Source organism: Panthera uncia, chromosome D1 (genome assembly GCF_023721935.1).
Source record: "Panthera uncia isolate 11264 chromosome D1, Puncia_PCG_1.0, whole genome shotgun sequence".
In the NCBI taxonomy this organism is placed as follows: domain Eukaryota; kingdom Metazoa; phylum Chordata; class Mammalia; order Carnivora; family Felidae; genus Panthera; species Panthera uncia.
In genome coordinates this window covers 45,071,682-45,092,598 of record NC_064808.1, presented here as the reverse complement: position 1 = coordinate 45,092,598, position 20,917 = coordinate 45,071,682, and the positions used below count along the sequence as shown (strand labels likewise).

Here is a 20,917-nt window from a genome sequence, read left to right as displayed (position 1 = left end):
CATCATCTAGATTCATCTTCAGGCTGTTCTTTTTCCCTGGCTCTTCTCATGATTCCTGGAAGCATGCACAGTAGTCTCACATCTTAAGACTGTCACTTGAAGTTCTTGCCTTTTTAAGCTAGCTAGCTACCTAGTTCTGTTTTGATAGCCATACTCTTTCTGAATTCTTCTTTCTTGCTTCTCTTCCTTGGGTGTTCTGTTGCATTTGCTTTTGGTGATATTGTACTTTTTTGTTTTTTTTCCTATCTGTTTGTCTTATCTGCCTGCTCATTTAGTCAATGCCTTTTCTGTGTCCTTAATTATCACTCTGTCTTTGTCATCTCCTGTCTGGTCTTTGTAGTAGGAATAGAATTATACAGTGCTAACGCTGAGGGAGAGCATAGTGATCATCTAGTAACTTACATCCCTTTACTTTAGAGATGAGGACATAGGGCCAGAGGATTGAAAGTGACTTGTTTAGGATCACATGAGTAAATTAGAGGGTGAGGACTAGAACTCACATCCCTGCACTGTTCCTTGATTATATTCTAATTTATAGATCCCTCCGTGTAACCTGGAGGGTCTGGAAGAGTAGTGTGTAACTAAATAAATTTGCTATGTGAAAATAAATTGTAGAATTAAAAAAAAAACTTGCTTTGGTTCTAATGGCTTATTATCAACAATCTAGAGGATTCTGTTGTTTTTGTTTGCTTCGTTTTGTCTTTAGGACCTTTGTATGGGGAACCTCTTACCTCTACTAGATTTAGATCTTGGTTGGGTGTGTGCATTCATGCATGTGTGTAGTTGTTGAATGAATAATATATTATTCTCATCCCTGAAGCTCCAGGACAAATGTATCGTAGACCACTCCAAAGAAGGCAGCTTAGTGTAGTACAGGTATTGGTAAACCCTGTGTGTCAAATCCAGCTCGTAGCCCGTTTTTGTATGGCTGTTATTGTAAAAAAAATAAATAGAATAATTTGTGCCACATGAAAATATATGAAATTCACATTTAGTATTTATAAATAAAATTTTACTGGAACACAGCCATGCCATTTATTTACTGTTGTCTGTGGCAATAGGAGAGTTGAGTAGTTACTATAGATGCTGTCTACAGGATAAATTTGAAACTACTTAGCTTTGTATTCAAGGCCTAGTACAGTTGATTCTGGCCACAACCTTCCTTTTCAGCTTATCTCTTCTCCCATGAAACAAGTTTTTAATGCAGCCAAACGGGTTTCTCTGTAACTTGCTTTTTACTTCTGTTTGTACTATCCCCTCTTTGCTACTTCTTTGTTCAGACTCTTAGTATACATTTTTCCTTAAACACCCCATAGCTCATTTATTGTAAAAATCTTTTTATGACCATTTTAACCTTAGGGATTTCTCCTTCTTAGGAGACCTTTACATATGACTGGAATTCATTTGGCAACTAATGAATAGTGCTTGGTGACATCTATTATGGTCTCAAACTGTAATATACATTTTTATATTATTATTTTTTAATGTTTGTTTATTTTTGAGAGAGAGAGAGAGAGACAGAGTGCGAGCAGGGGAGGGGTAGAGAGAGAAGGAGGCACAGGATCTGAAGCAAGCTCCAGGCTCTGAGCTGTTGGCACAGAGCCCAATGTGGGGCTCAAACTCACAAACCATGAGATCGTGACCTGAGCCGAAGTCGGACACTTAAGCGACTGAGCCACCCAGGTGCCCCCACATTTTTATATTATTTTTTATGAATTCCTTGGCAGCAGAGATCTTTGTGTGTGTTTCTCAGTTCTCTGTTTTTGTATACATTATAGGTCTAGGACAGTATCCTTTCTGGAACATATATTCAGTAATATTCATTGATGTGGTGACAGCGTTGTAAAGAAACCTAGAATTCTAACCAATTATCCCCTACTTGGATGTTTTCCACAGCACCGTTGGCAAGCTGTTTTCCAACCTTTGCTTGAACATTTTCATGACTAATCTCTGATAACATCTTTGCCTTAGAAAAGATGTTATTTTAAGTTTTTGAGCTGAGAGAAGTCTAGACCTCTATACCTGCCATTTTTTGATGATTGCCTTTGGACAACAGAGAAATCCTAAATCATTTCCCATAGGATAGCTTTTTCTCATTGTTGAAGATGTGAGGGGGAGTAGGAAGTCAGTCCTCTTTTCTACAATCTGAGCGTCCTCAGTTCTTTAACTTTTTCTCAGTTGCTCTCTTTTAGACACAGTCCAGTGTTTTTAGTATCCCTCCTAAATTATTGTACCTAGAGAAGAGCAAAGAGAGTGTGATCTGTTCATTGTGGTTAACAGTAAAGCTTTTCACCTCACTTTTTCATTCTATTCTGTCTCTTTGAATTGTATTAATATTGGCTTTCAGATCTCTTGCTTTTACTATTATCCCAATTTTTATTTATTGCTTTGTTGCTTTTATTATTCTTCTTTATAAGGATTTGTGACACTAATATTTATTGAGTCCTCACTGTGCATATTACTGTACTGTGACATGTAAGGAATATGTAGAGGAAATAGGAGAGATTTATTTTTTCCCTCAAGTGTCTTATGTGTAATTAAGGATAAGGTACATATTTACTAATGGTTTAACCATAGTACTTAAAGTGATGTCCAGAGTGTATAAACGTAGAGAAGATGGAAAAGTGAAAGAAAAGACAAAAGAGTATTTAGTTTCATATCTCAGTGCATTTCTTTCTGCCTCTTTTCCATGCAGTAACTACTGCTTCTATATGGAACTAATGGTGGTGATAGTAATAACCGATATTTATGGAACATTTATTGTATGTCAGATACTGTTATATGTGCTTTGTGTATATTACCTCATTTGAGCTTCACAGTGACCTCACATATGAGGTCTTTTTTTTTTTTTTTTTAATTTTTTTTTTTTCAACGTTTTTTATTTATTTTTGGGACAGAGAGAGAGACAGAGCATGAACGGGGGAGGGGCAGAGAGAGAGGGAGACACAGAATCGGAAACAGGCTCCAGGCTCCGAGCCATCAGCCCAGAGCCCGACGCGGGGCTCGAACTCACGGACCGCGAGATCGTGACCTGGCTGAAGTCGGACGCTTAACCGACTGCGCCACCCAGGCGCCCCACATATGAGGTCTTATATGAAGACCATTGATATTGACAACTCTCAAAACATTATTTTTTTTAACGTTTTTGTTTATATTAGAGAGAGAGAGAGAGAGAGAGAGAGAGAGCGAGCTTGAGCCGGGGAGGGACAGAGAGACTGAGACAGAATCTGAAGCATGCTCCAGGCTCTAAGCTGTGAGCTGAGAGCTGTTAGCACAGAGCTGGACGCAGGGCTCGAACCCACGAGCAGTGGGATCGTGACCTGAGCCGAAGTCAGATGCTTAACCAGCTGAGCCACCCACCCAGGCTCCCTGAGAACTCCCAAAACATTAAAACAACTTATTTTTTATTTGTTACCTGTTTTTCTTTTATTCATTTATTTATTTTTGAGAGAGAGGGAGCACACAGGAGTAGAAGAGAGAGAGGGAAAGAGAGGGAGAGAGAGAGAGAATCCCAAATAGGCTCTGCTGTGTCAGCACAGAAGCCAATGCTGGACTCAAACTCACCAACCGTAAGATCATGACTTGAGCCGAAATGAAGAGTTGGACGTTTAACTGACTGAGCCACCCAAGCGCCCCTCTATTATCTGGTATTTAATAAAATCCATCAATATTTACTACGGTCAATGTCAAATGAATATTTTTTTAATTTTATGTTTCCTAATTACTTGAGGAAATATGCTGCGATGATCTTTCTTGGTTTTGGCCGTTCTTTAAAAATTAGCCTTTAAAAAAAATATTTGGAGTATTGATTTTCCTTTACCAGTAAAAGGCAGTTTGGTAGTTATGTCAAGTAACAACCGTGGTTTACATATATTGGAGTGTTTAATAAAAATCATTAGTATTTCAGACACCATTGAGGAAATGTCCACTTAATAAAGCAAAAAAACAATGCAGTTGTGTATGATTCCAAATTTGTCAGGGAAAGAATGGACAATTTAGGGTTATGCGCACTTAAAGATTAGAAGGAATACTCTAAAATAATAATTATTGTTCTTGGATATCTGGATCATTGAGCTATATTTAGATTTTCTTTACATAGTTCAACAATGGGCATGTACAGTACTAAAAAAAAGAAATTTAAATGAACTAATTGTAGTTTTTGAGGTAATTTTTGGTATTGTTTTTTATGCTGATTTTTATCTTTTCCCTCTCTTCTTGCTCTGTGTATTTGCCACAGAGTAATCTGATCCACTTGCGTGGCTTCAGCCTTTCATTGTAATATACCCATTTCTGTCTCCAGTCCTGACCTCTCTTCTTCTAGATTCAGATTTCCACCTGCATACTCGATATCTCTAGTTGGTTGTACTCTTAAGACCCACAAATTGAATGTAGGTAATATCAAGATCTTTTCTATCTCTCTTGTCATGTTCTCCTCTCAACACTTTTCTTTCCTGTTCTGTTCAGTTAGTGTTGTCAACATCTATTGATTTGCTTAAGTTGGGAGATTTTTTTTTGACTCCTCCTTTTTCCTTTTTCTTATATTTAAATTAGTTCATCACTTGTATCCTTACTTTTCACTTTGTGGCTCTGCCTCTGTTTTCTCATTCAAATGTATTCCTGCTAAGTGGTGTTTGTTTTTTTTTGTTTGTTTGTTTTTTTGACCTGTAGGCTGTTCTCTTTCCTAAGCTGTCCTCTCCACAACGTCAGTTAGTTTCTAAAACAGGTGAATTTATGATTTACTTACTTTGAAAGTTTATAGTTACTACCCTCTGATTGCCAAGTGAATAATAGGTACTGTTTATAAACACTGTGTGCCAGACACTATGCTAAACAGTTTACATATGTTATCTTATTTAATTCCTGTAAGAGCCCTCTAAGACAGCTATTATTTTTCATTATCTTATAGATGAAGAAGGTAAGGTTTAAAGAGGTTGAGGACCTTGCTCAAAGTTATAAAGCTGTTTGGTTCTAAGTCTGCACGCACAGCCTTCACCAGTGAAAGTACTTCATAATCCAGCTTCAGTTGATTTTTTTTAAGTTTAATTTTTATCAAAGTTATACATGCACACATTTAAAAGAGTTTAATAGTTCTGCAAGATTATTGACAAAACATAGTCGCTTGCAAATTCTCCTTCCCTTTTATTTCAGGCTCTTCAAAGACAGCCACTTTCAACTCATTTTTTTGATGTTTATCTCCATATCTCAAAATAGCATGCTAGTAGTGTTCCTTCTTGGTTTTTGAGTTTAAGGCATTATCTACTGACTTCTTACAGTGGAAGATACGGTTTACTGCTCTCCCCAGCCACTCAGAGACACACTTCTCAATCCTGCTTAATCTTCCTGGTATTGTCATATTGCAAGTACTTTGGTTACATCAGTACTCAATGGGACTATAAGCTATTCATAGTTGAGCCCTGTAGTTTGCTGTGATTATTTTCCTTTCTAGTACATCTTGTTTTCCCTGAGTTAATGGTTTTTGTTTTTGTTTTAAATTGGCTTTTGTTTAGTTTTCTGTGTACTTCATTTAGCCAAGGCGTTCTCAACAGGGGGCAACCTAGTGGACATTTGGCCGTGTTGGGTGGGTGGAAGGAGGGCAGGGAGTGTGCTACTGATATCTAGTAGTGGAAGCCAGCTGTGCTGCCAAACATCACCCTATACTGCACAGGACATCCTCAACAAAGAATTATGTGGCTCAAAGTGTCACTAGTGACACTGTTGAGAAACTGATTTAGTCCAAACTCTCTCAAGTGTGTAAATCTCGTCTTATTTTGTTCAACCTACTAATTTTTTATTTACATTTTTTTGAATTGCAGCTGTTGTCTTAGATTTGCCTTTACTGTCATCTTAGTAGACCCCCTCAGGTCTCTCTTGTATTGGGTCTCCTCGTTCTGTATCTGATGTCTTCTTTCTTTGCTTGTTTTCTCATTATGGAGGACCACTTTCAGTAGTGGTCTCTGGATGAGATACAATTTTTCCCAGACCTCACATGCCTGAAAATGTTTCTTTTCTCTTGCTTTATAGAGTTTGGCTGGACAGAGAATTCTTGGTTAGAAAAAAACTTTCTCTCAGAATTTTGCAAACATTGCTCCGCTGTTTTCTTTTTTTCAGTGTTGCTGTTGAGGCATCAGATGCTTAGAAGATTCTTTCCCACTATTTTGAAACTTTTTTTTTCCTTTCTGGAAGCTTAGAGAATCTTTTTGCCTACAGTTCTGAAATTCCTGTATTATGTGCGGGAATAGGTATAGGTCTTTTATAATCCATTTCTATTGAGTTCAGGGTAGTCTTATTTGTTCAGAAATGTATTTCATCAGTTCTGGGAAATTTCCTTAAATGTATTTTTTTCATTTCCTCCATTGGTTTTCTTTGTTCTCTCTTGAGTTCCTGTTGTTTAGTCGTTGGGCCTACTGACTGCTTTCTCTAATTTTCTTGTCTGTGTTCATCTATTTTCCATTTCTTTTCCCCTTGCTTTCTGGGAAATTTTTCTCAACTTTTATCTTACAGTTCTTCTACTGAGGTTTTATTTCTGCCATCATATTTATAATTTCCAAGCACTCTTTTTATTTTTCCTGAAAAAATTTTAAATATTCCGTTTCTGACTTGTGGATGCAATGCTTCTCTTATCCCTGTTGGGAAATTAGTATAGTTTTCCTCTCTGTGTATTCCCCCTTTCCTCCAGATTTCCTTTTTGTGTTTATTTGCTTGGGCTTTGTCTTTCATATGAGATGGCTGGTGATCCTTCCAAGTCAGCTCTTAAAAGAGGTGGCTTAAAAAGCTTAGAAGCCCTACAAGTGGGTGATTATGATTTTCCCTGTAGAGGGATATAGTTGAATAACTTCCTTGCAGATTACCAATGACACATCTTCTATCTTGTGCTGGACTGATTTCCCAGAAAAGGTTTCTGATCTTATGCTGGGAGAGGACAAGCTTGGGAGTTGAGTAGGAAAATCATTAAGAATGTAAAAGAATGTAAATACATTTTCATTTGTTCTCCAGGTTTCAGTAAGGCATTCCTCACATTCATTTGAGCCTGGCGTCCTCTAGTGCAGAGACACCCTGTTTCATGCTCTCCGAGGTCATTTGGCCTTTTGCCAGGGAGGGTCAAGGAGTAAAAGAGGGGCCTGGGGGTTCTCACTGCGTCTTAAATTTCAATCTGTTCTTCTAGTTTGGACCCCACCCTTATTCCCACGGTGTCTGAAAATGCCAGCTTCTGTGCCTTTTAGGGTTTTTTTTTTTCCCCTCCCATTTTCCTTTAAAGTTTTTTTGTAGAAAAGTTGGAAAAAGATTGGAGAATTCTCATATACATTTCACCGAGCTTCTCTTCATGTTAACATCTTATGTAACTATGAACACTTATCAAAAGTAAGAAATTAACCAGATTTAACTAGTTTTTCCACTAATGGGCTTTTTTTGTTCCAAGATCCAAATTCTTGATCCTATGCTGCATTCTGTTGTCTTGTCTCCTTAGTTTCCTTTTATCTGTGACAATCCTCACCTTTTCCTTCTTTCATTGACCTTGACACTTTTGAACAGTTATTTTGTATAATGGCCCTTAATTTGGGTTTGTCTGACATTTTCTCATGATTTATGACCTCTCTCATGAGGTTAGGAATTAAAGTAAAGAGAGGGATATTACAGATGTGATGTGTCCTCAGTACATCATATGGGAGGTCTTGGGGAATATGATGTACTGCTAGTGATGTGTTAACCTTGATCTCTTGGGTATGGTGTCTGCTGGGTTTCTCCACTTGTAAAGTTACTATTTTCCTCTTTAGTAATTATTAAATATTGGAGAGTATGCAGTTATCTTGTTTCTTTTTAAACTTATTCTGCCTACTAATTTTTAGCATCCATGTATGGATCTTGTCTTATTACTGGTGCATTCTAATAGCAATTTTGTATTTTCCTCATTATTTCTGTGTTTATTAATTGTAATTCTGTTAAGAAGAGTTATCCCTATTCTCCATATATCTACTTATATGTTTATATCGATATAGACTTCTGGGTATTTATTGTATTCTTTCAATTATAACCCAATACTATTTTATTTGCTTTGTTTTTTAAGCTGTTCCAGTCTTGGCCAGGGAAGCTCTTTCTGGTTGGCATTGGTGTGTTCATCCTTGCTTTTTGAGCACTTAACTTACTTTCTGGCACCACATTATGCTTCAGCCCGTGGTATATTTTCTCTGCCTCAACCCTGGAAACATCACTTCTGGGAGTATAGGAGGTCTTTTGGTATAAATGTAAATCTGATATAAACCAGGTGTCTGGTTTTCTTCTAAGCTAATGTAGAATTCAGCCTCTTCAGATGTAGAGTCATTACCATTTGATCTGCTTTCTGGTTTCTAAAACCATGTTTCTGGTTTCTTACAGGTTTAGGCTCTTCAAAATATTTCTTTACTCTTATTTTAGCAATATCTTGAGAAGCTGCGGAGCTGAATGCCTATATGTAATCAGTCTATCCTCTTTAACCTCTTTAATCAGTCTATCCTCTTTAAATTCCTAACTTAATGTTTTTGTCTTCTGCCCCAGGCCAGTTTTGTTTTAGCCACATTTGACTGTATTAGTTGCTGTTCCTAGGTGAGTTGTTTGCTTTCATGTGTCAATTCTGTGCCCTGCCCTGAGTGCATAGTATGAAGTACTTTTTTATCATCTGGTTCCTAGGGAGTTTTAAATGGGTGAATTGGATTTTACATGAAAACTACTATTTAAGTACTTTTTTAGGGTTTCCTCTTTTTTATTTTCCATTTCTTTTGATTAGTCACATAAACTTTTTGCATCTTAGTGTTGAGGTACCACAATTTTTTGCTGGAATGGAAGGGAGAGAGCCAGTACATTTCTGGGGTACTAGAGTACCATGGTAGCCCAACTTGGAAAGAAAAAATTGTATTGAAAATAGGGTGTTGTGAAAAACATAGTATTAAATGTATATTTAAATATCTATTATAAATTAAGGTTCCAGAAGACATCTACTTTTAAAACGGATTCATTTTTTTTAATGTTTATTTATTTATTTTGAGAGAGAGACAGAGCGAGGAGGGACAGAGAGAGATACAGAATCCGAAGCAGGCTCCAGGCTCTGAGCTGTCAACACAGAGCCCGTTGTGGGGCTTGAACCACAAACCATGAGATTATGACCTGAGCTGGAATCAGATGCTTAACTGACTGAGCCATCCAGGCACCCTATTTGTGTGTGTGTGTGTGTGTGTGTGTGTGTGTGTGTGTGGTTTATTACACAGATTTTAAAGTGTTCTGTCCAGATACTGTTAGCTTAAAACCTAATTTTGTACAAACATTCTCCATTGTACAAAGTCTCTGGGGCAAAATGATTGTGATTGGCAGTGATGGCAAATGATTAGCAAAAATGACATAATCTTCCACATCAGGATTCTTAAAGAGCACACCTTTCTCCTGAGCATTATTTGGTATTTATATGGTGGAAGAAGGGGTGGATATAAGTGTAGTGTAAGTAAACAGAGGTCTTCTTTCTGTCTTACTGCATACTTCTGTTTACTTTATCTCTAGGTGTGGAAGCAATAACAACTGCTATATTCTTTTGTTTAGTAGGACCAAACTGAACCGTGCATACATAAAGTAGCCATGGATATGAATATTTTCATTTACATAAAACTTGCTACAGCCCACTGTTGAGAGATTACTGTTTTTATGAAAATTACTGAGATATATGTCTTGAATTTTGATGTTTTTTGAAAAAATGCTTTTAAAATTTTATCCTACCAGCAAAATCTAGCCCCTCTTACTTCCTACAAGAAACCGTCGTGATTCTCCTCTTTCAACCAGATTGCATTTCCCTAACCCTGAAACCCATTGCACTGTATCTTTTGGCATTTGAAAATTATACCCCCTTATTATAAGTTACATGTTACTGCGTTAATACTTTTATTAGATTAGAAACTCTTCTCAGTCAGGAGATGACAGCCAGAGTGCCTGGGTTTAAATACTAAGCTTTGTGACCTTGGGCAAGTTACTTAGCTTCTTGGTACCTTAGTTAAATGAGGATACTAGTAACTACCTCCTAGGGTTGTTGGGAACATGAAATGAGTTAATACATATCTTGCATATAATAAGCACTCTATAAATGTGCAGTAGGTATCATTTTTGTTAATACCTTCATTATGTTATTGCTTGCATCCTATATTCTTTCTAGGGGCCAGCACATTTATTGTTGTCCAATAAATAGTTATTGATGAAATGAAATTGTATTTTAGTTATTAAATGTACTAGTCAGTTATGGTTACAGTTCTGATTATGACCTGTCAGCTAAATATCTTTATGTGTTTGCACAAATCCTAAATGATTGTTTGATTGGACAGGTTCTTTTATATCCTGAAATATTGCTGGTATGAATATACTGCTATTCTTAGTGTTTTGAAAACTGAAACATGTAACAGAGTACAAATACTAGAAACAAATTTTTGAGTCTAATGAGGTTCTGACAAAAATCAGTTTAGTATGTATAGGTATTTGTCAGGATACCTTATGGGATTAACAAATTAGTGCTTTGTAAGATTTAGTGTGAAATGTTATTTTAAAGCAGGATCCATGTTAAGAGTAGTTTGTTTCTGGGGCGTCTGGGTGGCTCAGTCGCTTAAGCGTTGACTCTTGATTTCGGCTCAGGTCATGATCTTATGGTTTGTGAGTTTGAGCCCCACTTTGATCTCTGTGCCTGCAGTGTGGAGTCTGCTTGGAATTCTCAGTCTCCTTCTCTCTCTCTTTCAAAATAAATAATAAACATCACAAGAAAATAATAGTTTGTTTCTGAAAGAACTTTATGTGTTCGATAATTCTGATTTTCTGTAACTCTAGAGTAGTACCAATTGACATGGATGGAAGAGACTGTTGCTGTCAGTTGTATATTGATTGTGCTCTAGATTTGATCCTGTGTAGTTGACTGCTATGAGACTTGCAGTCTTTCAAATATCAGCATAACATGCTTGTATTCAATAAATACAGTGGCTTCCCAGTAGAGAGGAATTAAGGGCTATTAAGTGACATAATTAAGAAAAGATTTGGAATTTAAATCTTTCTGTATATAGTGAATCCAGTACCTTTGTTAAGATTATAGATTTAGCTTTAGGAAGACCATGGACCTCATTTATGACTTAAGTGAAATTTTCTAGTATAATCAAAGCATTGTAGTCTGACTATAAATATCTTTCTTGTTTCAAATGATACTTAGCTATTTGTATTTAATCATAAATATCCTTTTTCAATAGCTCCTGATGCACAATTCATTCATTCAGTTAAGCACTGAGTTAGTAGCTGCTACGAGTCAGATTCAAAGTTAAATAAGGAACCTGACCTAGTTCTAGAGGCTAGCCCAGTTAGTTTAGTTAGAGGGAATAGTGTTTAAAACACAAACGTTTGTAATATATTTTAAGGAAGTGAGAAAAAGTTTAGGGTACATGCATAGGTTGTCTGGGATTCAGTAGGAGAAGATAGTTCTGGAAGGTTGTGTCTTAAAATGCTGAAGGCTCTGTATGCCTATAAGGAGGTTAGATTTTTTATTGTGTATACATTAGGGGGCAGGAAAAAGTTTTTCCCAGAAAAAGTTAACAGGTTTGTTTATAATTGTTAGAAAGCTTAATTCCTGAAGCTCGTTCACTGAAACATTTTTTACTTGTGTGAATGTTTTATGTCCCTGCATTAGTGTGAAAAATCTACACACAAATGAAAGTGGAAGAGGAGGAACTTGCTAATACCTTATTCTCTTGTTTTTGTTTTTTCATTTGCAGTTATTTAATTAGGTACTTTTTTGTTTTTTAAGAATGAAGTATTTCCCATCATAATGCATCCTAAGTGCATTTCCCGCATATGAGTTGTGCTGGCAGAATATCTTTTGGCATAATTGTTATATTTTTATATGGATAACCCACAGGTAGGTGTCTTCAAATATGCTAAATAGATAGGTTTCATTTGCCTTCAGAAAGTGCTAGGAGAGCTACACTCTGGCAGTATAGATCTGTTTTGAAGTCCTAAGCAATTTCTCACACTCAATGCTAGAAGGGAAGTTTGCAAGTGAGAAGTTCAGTGTTCTGATTTTCACTGACAGTACAAGGCTTATAACAATGTGGTTTCTTCACATAAGACACATTTTTGTGAGTGACTTTTGTAGTTGGTTGCTTCCTGAGTGCTTTAGCACTGATCTGTTTGCAGGCATTAGGCTTGGTAGAGATGCTGATATAGAGAACTCCAGTGTTTACCACCCTTCCTATTGGCTGAAGCTCAGGAGGTAGAGGTAGCACTGGTGTTGGAGAATAATGACTCTCATGATGACTGTCATGTTGGCAGTTGCACAACTGAGAACACCACAAAGAATGTTTTTAATTAGGGGATTAATGAAATCATCCCAAGGATATCCCCAATGTTCCAAATAAAATTAAGACTTTAATTCTTAACCACAAGGAGCTCTTGATATAGCCCTGGTTGTGGGTTGCATTAAAAAGTAGAATTTTTGGGGGCGCCTGGGTGGCTCAGTCGGTTGAGCGTCCGACTTCGGCCCAGGTCATGATCTCGCGGTCCGTGGGTTTGAGCCCCGCATCGGGCTCTGTGCTGACAGCTCAGAGCCTGGAGCCTGTTTCAGATTCTGTGTCTCCCTCTCTCTCTGACCCTCCCCTGTTCATGCTCTGTCTCAAAAATAAATAAACATTAAAAAAAAAATTTAAAAAAAGTAGAATTTTTGACTCGTCTCCTAAAAGGTGTGTATTGCTTTATTAAATATAAATAAACTGAATTTATATACATTTATTCCATTTTATTGATATAAAATGTCTACCCTTTTATGTGTTTAGGTGTTTTAATTTTTTTTAAGTTCATTTATTTATTTTGAGAGAGAGAGCAAGAGAGAGTGTGGGAGAGGGGCAGAGAGAGAGAGAGAGAGAGAGAGAGGGAGGGAGAAAGAGAATCCCAAGCAGCCTCCATGCTGTCAGTGAAGAGCCCAACATGGGGCTCGATCTCACAAATCATGAGATCATGATAAGGTGTTTTAATATTATTGCCTTTAATTTTGAGTTTATACCAAGTTGTGTAATTTGTTACATTATGTTTATTTATAGTACTTTGTGGTAATGAAAGAGAATTGGTGAAAAATTAGATACCCAGCGATGAAGTCTCTTATTAAAAGACATTTGAGAAATATTACTGCTTTAATTTTGACATTTTAAATATACATGTCTTGTAATATTTATTTATCATTACATTATTTACCATTAACATGGCACAAATACAGACACAGAATAGACACAGAAAGAAATAGACACAGAAAATGTTTCTACAATTCAGTAATATGATTTAATATAGAAAGGAGGTAGTAGTTAGGTATTACAGCCCCTTCGTTTTTAGATTAGAAAAACAAAAAGGCCGTACAAGCTCAGTAACTTACTCAAGGTCTCCTCTAGTGGAAGAACTTGAATGAAACTTTTTTTTTTCTTTAAGTTTATTTATTTTGAGAGACACGGGAGGGGCAGAGAGAGAGAATCCCAAGCAGGCTTCACACTGGCAGTGCAGAGCCCGATGTGGGGATTGAACTCATGAACCATGAGAACATGACCTGAGCTGAAGTCAGATGCTTAACAAACTGAGCCACCCAGGCGCCCCAAACCAAACTTTTCTTTTAAAGTCAGGTTTACTGAGGTATAATTTATATAGTAAAATTTGCCCTTTATGGTATACAGCTTTGTGAATTTTGGCAAACTGATAGGATTGTATAGCCACCACTACAGTCTAGATATTGAATATCTCCATTATCTTAAGAGAGTGTTCTCATGCCCCAGTCCCCACCTCCACCTGCCACTGCCCCCATACATGTTCAGGGCCTACAACCACTGATCTCTGTCCTCATATTTTGCCTTTCTAGAATATCATATAAATAGAATTCATATAGTATGTAGCATTTGGAGTCTTCTTTCCTCTAGTATAAAACTATCAGAGTCATCCATGTTGTTTAAGGTATCAGTAGTCTTCCTTATTGCCAAATGCAACCGTTGTTCATCCATTCACCAGCTAATGGACATTTGAGTTGTTTCTAGTTTTTGGTGATTCTGAATAAAGCTGCTACAAATAGTTGCGTACTGTGTTTTGGGTGGTAAGTACATATTTAACCTTGTAAGACACTGCCAAACTCTTTCCTGAAATGGCTGTACTGTTTTGCATTTGGATCAGCAATGTATGAGCATCTTAGTTGCTCTACATCCTTCCTTGTTGGTACTTGGCAGTTTCAGGGGGTCGGGGGGGGTTGTTTGTTTAGTTTTTGCTCTGTTTTTTTTTTAACCATTCTACATTCTAGTAAGTGTGTCGTGATGTCTCTGTGGTTTAATTTGCATTTCTGTAATGACTAATGATGTATAGCATCTTTTCATGTCCTTGAGGATTTTTATTAAGCCTGATAAGAAAATATACTTTATGCAATTATTACATTTGCTAGGTACTGATAGGAGGGAGAGAAGATAGAAGAGTACCTGTTCATGAGGAGTTTATGATTTACAAAGGGAAAACTGGTAATTACGTTAAATGGTCATGGCTATTTGATAACCCAGTTCACATAGTCCCTGGTCTGATGAAAGGAAACGGTTGGGGAATCAGAAAACTCAGTGGTTTGACTTTGCCTTAGTCTCTTAACCTTTCTCGGTCTTTTTTATCTTCTTTTAAATGAGGGAGTTGGACCAGATAAGGTATAAGATTTATCTCTAAATTATAAGTCTACGTAAACTAGGAGGTAGGAGTCTATATAAAGTAGGAGGTGTTTTTACTACTTTTATTTATTTAAAAACATTTTTTTAAACGTTTTTTATTTATTTTTGAGAGAGAGAAAGCGTGAGTGGGGCAGGGCAGAGAGAGAGGGAGACACAGAATCCAAAGCAGGCTCCAGGCTGTGAGCTGTCAGCACAGAGCCCAATGTGGGGCTTGAACCCCTGAACCATGAGATCATGACCTGAGCCAAAGTCGGACACTTAAGCGACTGAGCCACCCAGGTGCCCCTGTTTTTACTACTTTTATAGTAGTAGGTTTTTAACTTTTGTAAGAAGGCCATGTAATCAGAAAACAAAAAATCTTTGTAGATTTTTCCTGTCTGATGAAATTCATATTACCCAAAAAAGATAACCTTTTGAAATTTTAAATATTATAAATTATAATATAAATTTTAATACCTTTTGTGTGATATTATTATATTATAACCTGTAGGGTAATTTTCAAGATATTTTCTCTTGATCCTCAGAAAAACTATTTGTGGACCTTGAAAGTGAGAACTAAATGACTTGCATACAATTATACAGCTAAAAGAAAAGTAGCCACCTTGACCTGAGGGTTCTAGCCTTGATCTTTTGCCCTCTGTAGTACATTGCTCTTTGCACTATAGGCTACTCCAATAGGAAATTCAAACAGTCTTCTAATAGTTTTAAGTAACCTTCACCCTTTTGTTTCAGTTGTACAATTTCATGTTCAGAGAATTATAGGCATGCAATATTTTTACATTAAAATTATTATCAATGCTTCTAAATAAAAGTATGGTAACAGATAACAAGCTTCTTTGATTTAGTAATAATGCAGTAGAACGTTTAAGACTTGTAAACAAGTCAGTTGTATCAGAAGCTGAGTCACTGCTTGTCAACAACAGCCTACTCTTACAAGAAAACTTAGCTGTAATCAAAAATAAAGATAACAGGAATAGTAAAGGGCATATTATTTCCTCTCCTGAGAGTAGTCTGTTTAGTTTCTAAGTTTAGATACCTACAGTATATTATTAGTGGGTTACCCATTTCCAGTAGTAGAACAACTATTAAAAGGAATAAGGCAGAAGTGGAAGGGGTATTAAGATGGAAGTGAGGGGAAAAATAATGTCATTATAATTTTTTTTTGCCACAAATATGTTAACATTATAAAGTCATCAGAAAACCTGTGTTGTTGTTGTTGTTTTTAATGTTTATTTTTGAGAGAGAGACGGAGTGTGAGCAGGGGAGGGGCAGAGAGAGAGGGAATCACAGAATCCCAAGCAGGCTCCAGGCTCCAAACTGTCAGCACAGAGCCCAACCGGAGGCTTGAACTCAGGAACCGCAGTATCATGACCTGAGCCAAAGTCAGATGCTTAACTGCCTGAGCCACCCAGGCGCCCCAGAAAGCCTGTGTTTCTTAGTAGATCTGTGTTCATATGTGACCTTACGGCAAGCAAGTCACTTCAGGTTCCAGAATTTCTTTTTATTCATCTGTAAAATAAGGAGTTTAATCTGATATCTAAATGTCCATCTAGCTTTAAATATTATAATTTTATGTTATGTGTGATGAGTCATCTGATTGATGGTTTCTTAACCATCAAGTAAAATATATTGCTCATAATTAGATTTAAACTTTAAGAAGTATTTTTTTAAGTTTATTTATTTTGAGAGAGAGTGTGAGCTTGAGCTGGGGAAGGGTAGAAAGATTGGGAGAGAAAGAATCCCAAGCAGGCTCCACATCGTCAGCGTAGAGCTCGGTGTGGGGCTAGAACTCATGAACTGTGAGATCAGGACCTGAGCTGAAATCCAGAGTCAGACGCTTAACCCACTGAGCCACTCAGGTGCCCCTAAACTTTTTTTTTTAACTTTTTAAAGTTTTCAAACTTCATATTGTTAATTTTCTACTAACTGAATGAGTACTTGATGTAATTGTTACAAGTAAAAAATAGGTTATATAGAATTCAGAGTTTTAGATATATACTTATTTATTTTTTACTTTTTTAAAAAAAGTTTATTTTTGAGAGAGAGAGTGGGGAGAGGCAGAGAGATGGAGAGAGAATCCCAGGTAAGCTCTGCACTGTCAGCGCTTAGCCTGGGAGCCCAATGCTGGGCTCGAACTCATAAACTATGAGATCATGACCTGAGCTAAAGTTGGGCACTTAACCGACTGAGCCACCCAAATACCCCAGAGGTTTATATATTTATATACTTAGTTTTCTTATGATATTATGAAGTTCTGGGAGCTTGTTTTATGGGTATTTTAGAAGGAAATAGAATGCAAGGAGGGGAGATCCTAATATTAGAGCACAAAAGGTAGGTATGAATATAGGTATTTTTACAAAACTTTTAAACCATACGGTATCTATGTCATACTATTATACTTTATTACTTGATTGTGCTATATGATTTGGAAGTAAATGTCATAAATTGACAGGCAATGTTGTATCTTACTGAATATTGTTTTAAATTCAGAAAATCCATAGTCTGATATATTGAATAAGCACCTGTTAATAATGCAAATTAGTTTATTGCAGAAGTAAAGTAGAATGTACTTACAATTTTTTATGCTGTGAACTAAGCTTTTATAATAGGTACAAAGTTGTCTTTTAGAAAATTCCTATATGAAGATTTGAATTTAGAAAGCAGTTGTAAAGCAGAGTGATTATTGTCAAACTTCCTTTGAATACTAAAAGCCCTTGTACTAAAAAAGTTTGAAAATTTAAAATCAGTTTGGAAAATTTTAAAACTTTCAAAATCACTTTTTAGAAACTTAAAGGTTTTTTTTTTGTTTGTTTGTTTTTTTATGTTTATTTATTTTTGAGGGAGAAAGAACACGAGTGGGGAAGGGGCAGAGACAGAGGTAGACAGAAGATCCCAAGCAGGCTCTGCACTGTCAGCACAGAGCCTGATGCAGGACTTGAACTCACAGACTGTGAGATCGTTACCTGAGTCGAAACCAAGAGTCGGACACTTACTTAACTGACTGAGCCACCCAAGCATCCCTATTTAAAAGTTTTAAAAGAGCATACTTTATGCTTCTAACAGCAGAAGCTCTGTAATGTATTATGAAATTATTTTCCTGAATCTAATTTCCCAAATATATTTTGTTTATTGAATTTCATAAAAGACTTAGATTTTCTTTTGCAGTTTGTTTTCAGTAGTAAAGAATGTAAATTAGCCGTTTTCATTTCTTAGCTAAGCAGATCTTGCATATGAATTTGCCTGTGTTTTTCCTGTATACTTGTGGTCTTTATTCATGTTTGTATTGAATCTTTATGATTTTCTGAAGTATTTATGTATTCCTGACCAGTCTCCTCAGTTGTTGGACATATTTGTTTTCTTTGCGTATATTGACAAGTAAATGAATATTATTTATTTATTTTTTATTTTTAAGCAATCTCTACACCCAGGGTGGGGCTCGAATTCACAACCCCAAGATCAAAAATCACACACTCCACTGAGTTAGCCAGACACCCTGCGAAATACAATTAAAAAAAAAAAAAAAAAAAAACACAAATCCTAGATATATGAAAGAAATTTCTTTTGAGAATTGAGCCTAAAATTAAATATTATGAGTATAATTTCACACTGATGAAAAGGCTAGGGTTAAAAAGACCGAACCATTTGGGGGAAGTTGTAGAGGGCTGCTAGTGGGAATGGAGTTAAAGATAATTGGATCCAAGCAAGTCTTGTATTTTTGTTAGTAAATGCAGTGTGTATCACTTACTGAATATAATGATTCATAGAGATGTTTTGTTAGAATGGCTCAACTGTTTAGGATGGCTAAACAGGGGAATGAGAAATGTGATATATTTGAATGATGAACTTTAACTTCAATTTCCACCCACATTAAAATGGAAACAGTGAATGATTTAATTCTTGAGAATTTAAAAGTTGAAAAAATGGCTAAAAAATTATAACTTGATTCATATAAAATTTGATGATAATGTCTTTACCTTTAATTCTCTTTTGTTTACATACTCATTTATTCCTAAACTAAATATTAAAAATACACTGAATAAAAAGTTCATGATTAGATTTAAAAAAAATATGATTAAAATTTTTAAAACTTACATTAGATACTCAGCTTCCTGGCAGTTAACTTCTGTAGTTAACATTTTAGCTTTTAAGTGAACAAAGTGAGATATAAATTCTAAAAATAAATTTTTTTCTAAGGAATCCTTAAGGAGTACTAGGTCAATTTTAGCCATTCTCTAATGATTTCCTGCCCATCATCAGTAGTTTAATATTATTCAGGAAAAGGACATGTTTACTATTAAATTTTCAGCTTAGCTATGTATACATTTTTAGTCATTTGATTACTTCTTATTCTATGCAGCAGTCTTTTTAATGTTAACTTTTACATTGAATAATTTATTTTGATGTTCAAATTACTCTACATTTGGCCAGTGAGAACCCTTTCAACTGGCTCCTGTGTCCTTTTGACATATCTCCCCGTTCTTGGAGTACTTCCTTACTTTCTGCCAGGGAAGGATATTCCAAGGTCTTGTACCTTTCCAACACCGACACTAAGATCAGTCATTTCTACAAAGATCTCTTAATCCTTTTTGTGGAGAATGGTATTCAGAAATCACCATCTGGGCACTAGGTGTGTTTATTGTTGCAGGGATATCATTGCTTCTAGGTCTCCTCAGTAAAAAGGAGCTAGAAAATATGCACACTCACATATATAAATGTGAAATCTGTCTTTATATCATTTATATATGCGTCTATATATAACTCAAATCATATGAAAGCCTTTAATAAATAGGCAGATTTTTTTTTTCTGGATTATAAGAGAAAATAGAAATGTATTTCATGCTTATACATATATTTACACATATCCATAGTATGTTTTTGTGACTATAATGTGTTTGTAACATAGAACTATTGGAAACCCAGTTGGCAGACAATTTTGCTACTTCCCCAGATTTATGATCATAAGTTCTATGTGATTAATTTTTTAATTTGGTAAAATATACATAAAATTTACTTAATCAGTTTTAAGTGTACAGTTCATTAGCATTAAGTACATTTACATTGTTGTGCTACTCACCATTATTCATCCTCAGATATCTTTTCATCTTGCAGAACTATACCCAGTAACAATCACTCCCTATTCCCCTACCCACCCTCTCAATGTCTGGCAACTACCATTCTACTTTCTGTCTGAATTTATTTATTCTAGGTACCTAATATAAGTGGAATCCTACAGCATTTGTTTTTTGCACTTATTTCACGTAGTATAATTTCTTCAAGGTTTATCCATGTTGTAGATTGTGTCAGTATTGCCATTCTTTTTAAGGCTGAATAATATTCCGTTTTATATGTATGTATAGAGACATAAATACATTTTATATGTGTATATATGTATACACATATATACACACATACATACACCTTTATATTCAATCATATATCTATATTGATCTGTGTATATAAATATTTATTTCCATCTTTTGGCTGTTGTGAATATAATGCTGTTATGAACATGGGTGTTCAGCCATGTATGAGTCCCTGCTTTCAGTTCTTTTGGTTATATACCCGGAAGAGAAATTGTCAAATCAGTAGACCATTTTAGCACTCACAGCAGGTCCTATATTTAGAAAACTTGTAAGCTTAAATGATGTAAGTTGTATTTTGCTTTGCAGCATAGTTGTGGACTTGACTAAGAGCTTATGATGTCTAGCTTTTTGTGGAAATAACCCAAACATCGCATTGAGTCAACTCCAAATTATTTTAGAGTTTTGCACAGTATGTCTAATTACTTTTGTAAAACAGCATTTGTACATTATCCTAGAATATAATATTTCATTTTTAATAGGAAGTGGTTTCTTTGTGTTATTACCATTTCTGTTTAGAGAACTTCCTTTAGCCATTCTTTTAGGGTAGGTCTGCTAGCAACAAATCTTTTAGTTTTCTTTCATTTGAAAATGTCTTGATTTTCCCTTCATTCCTGAAGGATATTTTCACTGAATATAGGATTCTAGGCTGACAATTCTTTTAGCTCTGTGGAAAATATTGTGGAAAATATCTATGTTTGTGATTTTTTTTTTTTAATTTTTTTTTTCAACGTTTTTTATTTATTTTTGGGACAGAGAGAGACAGAGCATGAACGGGGGAGGGGCAGAGAGAGAGGGAGACACAGAATCGGAAACAGGCTCCAGGCTCCGAGCCATCAGCCCAGAGCC

At 35.8% G+C, this 20,917-nt stretch overlaps 1 protein-coding gene and 1 long non-coding RNA gene across 3 annotated transcripts in view; both read left to right on the top strand.

Annotated features, from left to right (window-relative positions):
* The window catches only part of USP47 (ubiquitin specific peptidase 47), a 108,373-nt gene that overhangs the window by 2,393 nt on the left and 85,063 nt on the right, over positions 1–20,917 (top strand). The window lies entirely within an intron of this gene.
* On the top strand, positions 7–8,730 carry LOC125936068 (uncharacterized). The gene is made up of 2 exons (XR_007461917.1): positions 7–2,835; positions 3,087–8,730. It is a non-coding gene; the product is annotated as an uncharacterized LOC125936068 (long non-coding RNA).